General features: G+C 45.7%; 1 long non-coding RNA gene across 1 annotated transcript; it reads left to right on the plus strand.

Annotated features, from left to right (window-relative positions):
• Positions 1 to 6386: 6386 nt before the first annotated feature.
• LOC121104921 lies at positions 6387 to 8827 on the plus strand. Its single transcript, XR_005837268.1, has 2 exons — positions 6387 to 7216; positions 8624 to 8827. It is a non-coding gene; the product is annotated as an uncharacterized LOC121104921 (long non-coding RNA).
• The last annotated feature ends 683 nt before the right edge of the window (positions 8828 to 9510 follow it).

Raw genomic sequence — 9510 nt, forward strand, 5'->3', positions numbered from 1 at the left:
GGAAACAGACGCTCTATGTGGCAGGCACCTTCCCTAAACGCTCTACCCCCGTAACCAGCTGAATCCTTGCAGCAACCCTATAGGGGCATCTTTACCATTGCCCCCATTTTACAGATGAGGAATCAAGGTTCAGAGAGGTTCAGTGACGTACCAAGTTTTTTTTTTTAATTTTTTTTATTATGTTAGTCACCATACAGTACATCCCTGGTTTCTGATGTAAAGTTCGATGATTCATTAGTTGCGTATAACACCCAGTGCACCATGCAATATGTGCCCTCCTTACTACCCATCACCAGTCTATCCCATTCCCCCACCCTCCTCCCCTCTGAAGCCCTCAGTTTGTTTCTCAGAAGTGACGTACCAAGTTTTATCGCTAGGAAGCGGACGAGTTGAAATTTGAACTTGGGCATTTGGGCTCCCAAGTCTGGTGTCTGGGCCACTGTCCTGCACGGCAAGTCTAAGGACGAGGGAGTGTGTGCACTACTTGTGCAGGGATAGTTAGCGAGTATTCACAGATGCCGGACTTAACACCTCTGTTCTAGAGTCCTGGCAGCCCTCCCTCCAGAGTATGTTCTGAATCCCAGCATGGTAGCATGGCTTGTTGACTCCATGGTTACCAGCCAAGTTCAAGCAAAACGCCAGTCCCCTGCCTGCTGCCCCTCCTTCCTTTTTGGCCCCAGAGACCATTCTCCTTCTAGCAGCCAGAGTGATCTTTTTAAAGCACAGACCTGGTCACTTGCTGTTTATCACCTTCTGGTGGCTTCTTCTGCCTGCCCCTATAACCCCAGCTCCAGCCACTCTCCTTTTGGGAAGATGAAGCTTAAGAAAAAAAAAAAAGAAAAAGAAAAAGATGAAGCTTGCTCTTTTCTCAGGGCATTGACACTCGCTGTATCCTCTTTCTGGAATGTTCTCCCCACAGATGTGTGACTAGTTAGCTTCTTTTCATCATCACATCTTAGCTCAAGTGTCTCCTCTCAGTGTAGGCTTCCCTGACCACCCTAATGGCAGTAGCCCCTGCCCCTACCTCCAATTTCTCTCTGTCCTGTGGCCCCGTTTTTCTTTCTTCATAGCAGGCACAGCTTTATGAACTTATTTACTGATATGTGGGTTTACTGTTTCCCCCTCTCCGCTAGGTTGTAGGCTGCTGAAGGTGAGGACTTAGTCTCGTTCACTGCTTTATCCCCTGTTTTAAGGTCTCGTACATTGTGGATTCTTGAGTGTTTATATGTTGCCTTGAATGAATAATAACGCGATGGTCCAGGCATGGAAGCACAGGGCAAGTTTTCAGGAGCAGGATCACCTACCTGTGTCTGTCATTCTAGGAAGGGGGTCCTGGGCCACCTGGGCAACCTAAGGAATTTCAGTATCAAACTCCCAGAAGCATGAAGTGAAGAGATTTCTTTCTCTCCTCCTAAAGCCAGGGGAGACAGGAGGGGCCATGATTCCTCTTGACTGGAGGACAAAAGTCTATTACTTCACTTGTCTCTTTTGGTGGGCGCTGGGATGAAGCATCAGGAAAGGAGTCATGGCTTGGGAAGAAATGATGAGCTAGCCTCGGGCTGTAGGCAGGTGCCCCAGCTGGTACAGGGGCTGTAGTTATGTTTATGGGCTGCTGTTAGTGTGTCCTGGGGTTGCTCGACTTCTCACAGCTATGGACACCCCAGGTGGTCTGGGAGACGTGGCCTTGGTGGATGGTCCATCCCAGCATGCACTGCTCTCTGCTCCTGCTCCCACTCCCTGAAAGATGATTCCCTAGAACTTCAAGAGCTGTACCATCCTGGGGAAATTTGCAGAGCCTAGGCAAACTTAAATATTATTGGGCTGGTCATTTAAGCTGGTTGGATCAGTGAGACTGTTTTGACCCAGAGCAAGAAGTGGCTACAGAGGGTTCTTTAAGTGAAAAATCTCAAAGCAGAGCAACACTAGAACGAGTTGAAGTATAAGAGTAACAGAAAGCCTTGGGCCAGTGCATCGCTGTGCCGTTTTAGCCATTGTGCATAAAGTGGTTTTACTGCTGAGTTTTTTTTTTTTTAAAGATTTTATTTATTTATTTGACAGAGATAGAGACAACCAGCAAGAGAGGGAACACAAGCAGGGGGAGTGGAGAGGAAGAAGCAGGCTCACAGTGGAGGAGCCTGACGTGGGGCTCGATCCCGCAACGCCGGGATCACGCCCTGAGCTGAAGGCAGACGCTTAACCGCTGTGCCACCCAGGTGCCCCTACTGCTGAGTTTTTAAGCAGCCAGTACCAAACAGAACCTGTAAGTACATGGTTATTCTGGATAGTAAGGAATTCATCTTTTCTGGTAATCAGTCACTGACACTACTGAGGGTTAGTGCCTTGACAGTTCTGATGTAAATCTAGAAACTCAGGGAAGACTAGAATTTAGCTCAGTTGGGTTTAGCTGGAGGAGTCTGGTTGCTTCTGCCTTTATCTCGACGGTAGATATGGGCTGGAGATGGAAGGTTCTGGCAGCCTAGCTGAACTGAGGAAAGGCAAATCCACTTAGAAAGACAGATCCACTCTGATCACTTTTGATTGTCTTATTCAAGCTTCCAAAAAGAAGTCTGCCAGATATATTACCAGAGATAATGTTTTTATCCAAAATTCCAACCATCTGGATTGGTGGCTCTCTGAAAACGGACCTTTTCATGTCCTGAGAGGTGGGGTTGACTAGCTCATGATATTTGTGAAAGCTGTTTGGTCCACTCTACATTCTGCAGCTGGACTGAGCAGATTTCTGACTGGTGGTCCTCATGGGAAGCATTCGGGTTCTTCGGGTTTGGGTCATGACTGTAGGGATCCATCCTGCATCCAGCCCAATTTGTTCAAGCTTGAACTGAAATTTAGAGAGCACTGGGGGGAAGTAGTCAGGGCCAGGGGAAGGGAGGCAAACATATGCAAGCAGTTTGAAAGGAAACGGTTTCATAATGTTTATAGATTGGTATCTTGGTGTTGTCTCAGCCATATCTGGCCACTCTGTAAAGATTTTGCTAAGGCAGATTATAGGTGCTGGACTAGCACCTTTACCGAAAGAATAAGGAAGTTCAGCTATGGTTCCTGTGTCTGAGTGAGAGTGACATGGGTGATTTTGCTCTATAGTTTCTAGGAAAACACATTCTGTTCAAACTCCAAGATATTGAACCACTCAGCTCTGACTGAGTGCCTAATTATTTATAGCCTGCCTAAAGTTGCTGGGGTTTCCCTCCTTTGGTTTTTAAATTATTACTATTTAAGGATCCCACTTAAGAAAATTGTAGGGTTGGGGCAGTCTCCTTTCAACAGCTGTATGCATATTACTGGCTTCTAGAAGACGGAGCTTTCTTTTTTTTCCCCAAAAGTTTTATGTTTATTTGACAGAAAGAGAAGGAACAAGAGAGCACGAGCAGGGGGAGCTGCAGGCAGAGGGAGAAGCAGTCTCTCTGCTGAGCAGGGAAACCAATGTGGGGCTCGATCCCGGGGCCCTGGGATCATGACCTGAGCCAAAGGCAGATGCTTAAGTGACTGAGCCACCCAGGTGCCCCAACGATGGAGGCTTCTTGAGAATCAGTTGAGAGAGAGAAATATATTCAGCTGGTAATCTTCAAAATACATGATTGAGATAAATGTTGAAGTGAGACTGAAAGCCTACCTTTGCTTGACACCTTGGAAATAGAGTTCATAGCCACTTGGCCTTGGAAATGCTAGACTGCTGGAATCAGTTGATATCATGCACTGATACTTTTTTTTTAGATTGGGAGAGATTGCTCTTGTGGTCAGCCTTTTCTTTTACCAACTAGGTGCATTCTTTTCCAATGTAAATGGAATTGAGAATTGGTCAGATCATTGAGAAAGTTGCTTAAATCAGGGAATTGTAAAAGAAGTGTATTCTTTCTTTAAGTGACTTCTTTCTACCCAAAATGGCTAAATGTGTAGTAATTCGCTAGTGTTCTGATGTAGACCTAAGTCTTGTCTTTGCTTACGGGTCTGCTGAAGGAAGAGCTCATAGCTGTTTCTGCACTAACTGCCCACGTTGTATTGTCTTGTTCCAGTTTCTCTGACATGAAGCAAGACATTCTAGACACTTATGAAGCAATTGGAGTGCGAAACCTTTCTTCGTTTTTATGTTTTTCCTCCTGATATTTTACAGTTCTCTCACTCATTCCTAATTTGGTCAGCATTTTTTTTTTGACAGAATTTTTTTTTAAAGACATGCTTTTATTGAGTCTTTCCAAAACATTCAATCTAGTTTTTGTAGAAAAGACCGTTCTTTTTTTGTTTACCCCCTTATGACATTGGTCAATATCCTTTTCGTTTGCACTTTAATTGATTAGTTTATACATGGATTACTTGACATAATTATAATTAGTGTGTATGATTGACCAAAAGACTGAAGAGTGTTGACTAATCTGGAACATTGGTGAAGAGAGGGTTTGGTTAAGAAAGTTTCTACTGGGGCGCCTGGGTGGCACAGCGGTTAAGCGTCTGCCTTCGGCTCAGGGCGTGGTCCCGGCGTTATGGGATCGAGCCCCACATCAGGCTCCTCCGCTATGAGCCTGCTTCTTCCTCTCCACTCCCCCTGCTTGTGTTCCCTCTCTTGCTGGCTGTCTCTATCTCTGTCAAATAAATAAATAAAATCTTAAAAAAAAAAAAAAAGAAAGTTTCTACTAAACTATCTGTTAGGACCCTAATTTCATAAAAGAAAGGACATTTGAGCATACCCAAGCCAGAATAGTAGGCAGGTTTCCTAAGCAAGGACAGTTGATAGCTTTCTGCTAAAATGGTTTAGGCTGTGTGTGTATAATCTCCTATAAATTGAATGAAACTGTCCAGGGCTGGTAATCACAGGTGGACTAAAGGCTGGCAGCCATTGATCTCATTCACACTGTTCTCTGGACGTGGATTCTCTCCACTACATCCCAGCTGGTGTGGCCTAGGTTTCCCCAAAGGCCTCTAGTAATCCTATCCGTCTGGACACTGACTAAGGTTGTCGTTCAACCTTAGTGGCCCTACATCAGTTGGGAAAAGGGCCCCTTCAATCAGATTCCCCCTGCCCAACACCAGCCCTTCCCCCAACCAGCTCATTGTGACCACAAACTCACATGGCTCCATCTTGAAGGTGTGCAGTTCTTGTATCAAGAAAAGGGTGATTGACTCATTTCTGCTGAAGGAATCTCTGAAGACAGGTTCAGAATTAAAGAAGGGGTAAGACTTTGTTCCTAAGGGTCACGAATAGAGAAGAGACGTTCTAGACCGTTGTGTGGTAGAACATCAACTTCAGCAGAGAGGAGGCTCCAGCATAAACACTCCATCCTGGGGATTTTCTGAAGGGTCCCACCTCCTCCCCCACCACCTTCTTATCTTCTGTGTGGCAAACCCAGATGTCCTCAATCCTGTCTTTTTTTTAGCTTATTGTTTCATTTTAAGTATGAAGTATTGGATGAGTCTATGTAATGTGCGTGTTATAAAACATAATGAAACAGACACCCATGTACCTGCCACCCGACTGAAGAAATGGAGTTTTACCAACGCTACCAAAGCCACACAGCTCATTATTTGCCTTATTTTTTTCTCCCAAGGAGGAATACGCTTGTATAAGCTGGGTTAGGGGTTCCTCACAGCCCTTGACCCACTCTCCTTGCCTTCATGTTAATTATCAAGGTCATCAGGCGAGCTGGTCTGCATTACGGAGCATTCTGTACCAAACTGATAAGTCTATGCAGCTCTTCTTATTTTAATATTTTTCTCCCTCAATAAAACCAATGCCCAGTTGTGCCTTTGTGTTATTTCAGCAACTGGCAATTGGTTTGCTATTTGAAAAGCAGCCACATAGAGTTTCCTTCTGGCATTCCCACACAGAGTGCTGCCCTCTGTCAAGGATGGTGAGGGTTTCTGTGACAAAGAAGCGAAAGGTCACAGCCCCTGGTCTCAGTCACACTGCCTGGTGCCAGCCGTCTGGTCACTGGAAGGGGCTGCAAAGTTCAGACAATGACCTCATTTCAAAATTTCACACTGCCTCTGCAACATTAATAATGAGCCCGAAAAGCAGAAGGACCAAACCCCAGAGGGACCCTGTGATCTTCCACTGAAACACTTGGCAAGTGAAGTAGGAGCAGTGGAGAGGTAAAGTATTTTCTCTTAAAACACAGTGAGACATGAGAACGGAAGAGAGAAGAAGTGGAGGTAAAGTGAAGGGGGGGTCTTTCCCAGAGCGGTGTTGGTGTCAGTTAACTCTAGGCTTTCTTTCCTGGGATTGCTATCCTGCAGTTGGGTTTCATGGAGGCAAATCCCCAGGACGTCTTGTTGCCCGGCTCCTCTGCCCTTGAGACCCAATTAACGGTGACTCACTGCAGTAAGCCTACTTTCCAATGGCATCTGGAGCTCTGGAGGCAGAATCTTGAATCTGCATTGCGAATGAATGTCCCCCACTGGCATGGACTGTGCTTTAGTGTGTGTCCTGGACCAGGCTGAAATTGTCACCAAGACTGTACTAGAATTGTGGGAAGTCAGCATCAGAAGGGGCAGCTTCCAGGTCAAACCTTACTTTCCCTGAGAATCTCAGGGGTCCAGGGAGGGCCATGCCAGCATGACAATGCGGATGAGTTCAGGGCCTGGGGTCAGACGCCCTGGGGTGGGTTCTGTCTTTTATTTACTTGCTGAGTGGCCTTGGATGATCACGGTCATGGAATGTCTCTTGGGGTCCATTGACTCCTCTGCATAACGGAGTTTCACCAAAGTGCCACACCCTCTGGCCTGTGATTTCAAAGCAACCACGGTAACCACCTGGTTCCCAGTTTGTAAGAGCTTGGGTCTGCACCCATATCTCTCCAGCAGATCCCATCTATCTCTGAGAGGTCCCTTGGAGTTACCACTCACATGCCCCACAGAAGCCTCCCTCAAGGCTTTTTTTTTTTTTTAAAGCAAAATGCTAGCATTTAGTAAATATGGGTGGTGGATACAGGGGCATTTCTTTTTTTGGTATGGTAGTCTCTGTAACTTTTGATCAGCTTCAGCATTTCAGAATTACAATGAATTTTCATGTGTTCACACAATGGGATACTCTGCACTCATTAAAAACAATGAGGGTGAAATACGGGTGACAAAATGCCTGTGAGGTGGATATAAATATATACAGCCCACCCTGAACCACAGTGGGAGGGGGGGTTAGGAGTGCTGACCCCTGCGCAACTGAAAAATCCACATATAACTTTTGACTCCCCCCAAACTTAACTAGCTAGTCTACTGTTGACTGAAAGCCTGTTGATAGCGCAGTTGATGAACACATATTTTACATGTTATATGTATTCCATTCTGTATTCTTCCAATAAAGTAAGCTAGAGAAAGGAAAATGTTACTAAGAAAATCACAGGGAAGAGAAATACCATACTATACCCTACGGTATTTACTGAAAAAATCTTCATATAAGTGGACCTGCGCAGTTCAAACCCATATTGTTCAAGGGTCAACTGTATATATATTTTTAGAGAACAATTCCACTTTTATTTAAGATACGGGTTTCGAGACAGTGGCATCACAGGTAATTTTTCTTTGTTTTGCATTTCCCAAATTTTGTAATTAGGTATTAATAATAACGGCTCCTATGATTAACTAATAGCCAACAAAAGCTGACTGTCCAACACAGTACTCAAGTGACAAATACAAGTTTCATTTACTTCTTCCGCAGCCCTATGTTGCAGGCATCTACCCCTGAGGCTGAAGCCTTGCCTGTCCACCTTTGGGTGTTCTGATCTACCTTCTATGACAAGCTTCCTGCTGCCCATGACCCTTGCAGATTGCTCTTGTGCTGGGCATAACCATTCCTTGCCAGTGAACATCACTGGTGACACAGTGACAGCCCTGGGGGCAGGGGGATATACTGATCACTCCTTTGCCATTCTGCCCAGAGCATGAGATAACCTTTCTCTGGCTCCTCATGGCTCATCTGAAACCAGGCATGGGGTGAGATCAAAAGAAGGGGATATGCCCAAGAGAATGGGTCAGAACTACTGCCCAGACCTGGGTTCAGACCCTTCAGGGGCTCTTTCTTCTTCTTTTTTTCTCATTTAAGTAGACTCCATGCCCAGCATGGAGCCCAACTCAGGGCTCGAACTCACGGCCCTGAGATGGAGACCTGAGCCAAACTCAAGAGTTGGACACCCAACGGACAGAGTCACCCAGGCGCCCGGATCCTCTAGGGGTTCCTATTTGATAGCAGCAACAGTTACACAGTTTGGGGTCCAGCACAAAATGAAAATATGGGACTCCTTGTGCAAAAACAGTGAGAAGATCTCAAGATAGTGACGGCAGGGCACTAAAGCAATCATAGGGCCCTTCTAAAGGTGGAGCCCCATGTGACTGCCCACCCACGAAGCTGGACTTACTTGGGAGGCTCCCCTCTCAGTTCTCATCTGCCTTCATGTGGCCATAGACTGCTCGTAGCTTACCCCCACTGGAAAAATTCAGATGTCTTCACACCGACTGACCTGGGTCCCAAAACCAGGGCAAGAGCTTCCCCTCATTCCAACCTGAGCCTCGCCTCCTGCGTCCTCATCCGCTGCCCCCACACTGACCTCCTTCTGGGGTGGTTGAAAGTTGGGTCATCTGTTTCCTCTAAAGGAATTTCTACTCCCACCCAGAGGGTGAGGTCTGGCTCCACAGCCCCAATAAGCTTTATAGGGTGACATCAGTTCATTACCTAAGTCTGGCTATTAACATTCTAAGTCAGGGTATCCAGTCTTGAATGACACCATGTATGGGATGCAACGAGACCAGTTTCAGGGACAGTGACAAGTTCAGTTCGATTCTTTTTCAGTCACTTCTCATTAAAGATTTAAAAATATTGTGAAAAGGGAAAAAAGAGGGGGGGCGCTCCTGGGTGGCTCAGTTGGTTGAGCAACTGGCTCTTGATCTCAGCCCAGGTCTTGATCCACACTGGGTAGGGAGCTTACTTAAAAAAAAAAATATTGAGATCCAGTTTCTCCTGGAATTACCGTGGGGTCCTCTTGTTTTTGCATGACTATCCTACAGCTAACACACCCTCATTTTCCTTGGAAACCACTCACTTCCACCAGTGGATGATAGGGCTTGGGTGGGACCGACTCCTCCTCCAGGGGTGGGCACATGACTCATTTCAGTCCAATAAACATTAGATCTAGGACTTTAGTGGAAACTAGCAGCCCTGGAGCTGTGACCTGGAGCTGCTGGCAGTCATGTGACCCCATGCGGCGAGATCTACCTGTGAATAAAGCCGAGTTAGAAGGAAGAATGTGTATACGCAACTAATGAATCATCGAACTTTACGTAAAAAACCAGGGATGTACTGTATGGTGACTAACATAATATAATAAAAAAAATAAAAAAAAAAAGAAGGAAGAATGTGGAGAGACAGAGAGAGGCAGATGCCGTTGTTTGAATCCCTGGATCCCACTAAGCAGCATCTCTAGGCTTCTCAGTTACATGAGCCAATGAATTTTTTTGTTTGTCTGTTTGTTTGTTTTTTTGTTTAAGAGAGTTTGACTTGGGTTTTGTTAC

This window comes from Ursus maritimus, unplaced genomic scaffold (genome assembly GCF_017311325.1).
Source record: "Ursus maritimus isolate PB19 unplaced genomic scaffold, ASM1731132v1 scaffold_24, whole genome shotgun sequence".
Classification (NCBI taxonomy): Eukaryota; Metazoa; Chordata; class Mammalia; order Carnivora; family Ursidae; genus Ursus; species Ursus maritimus.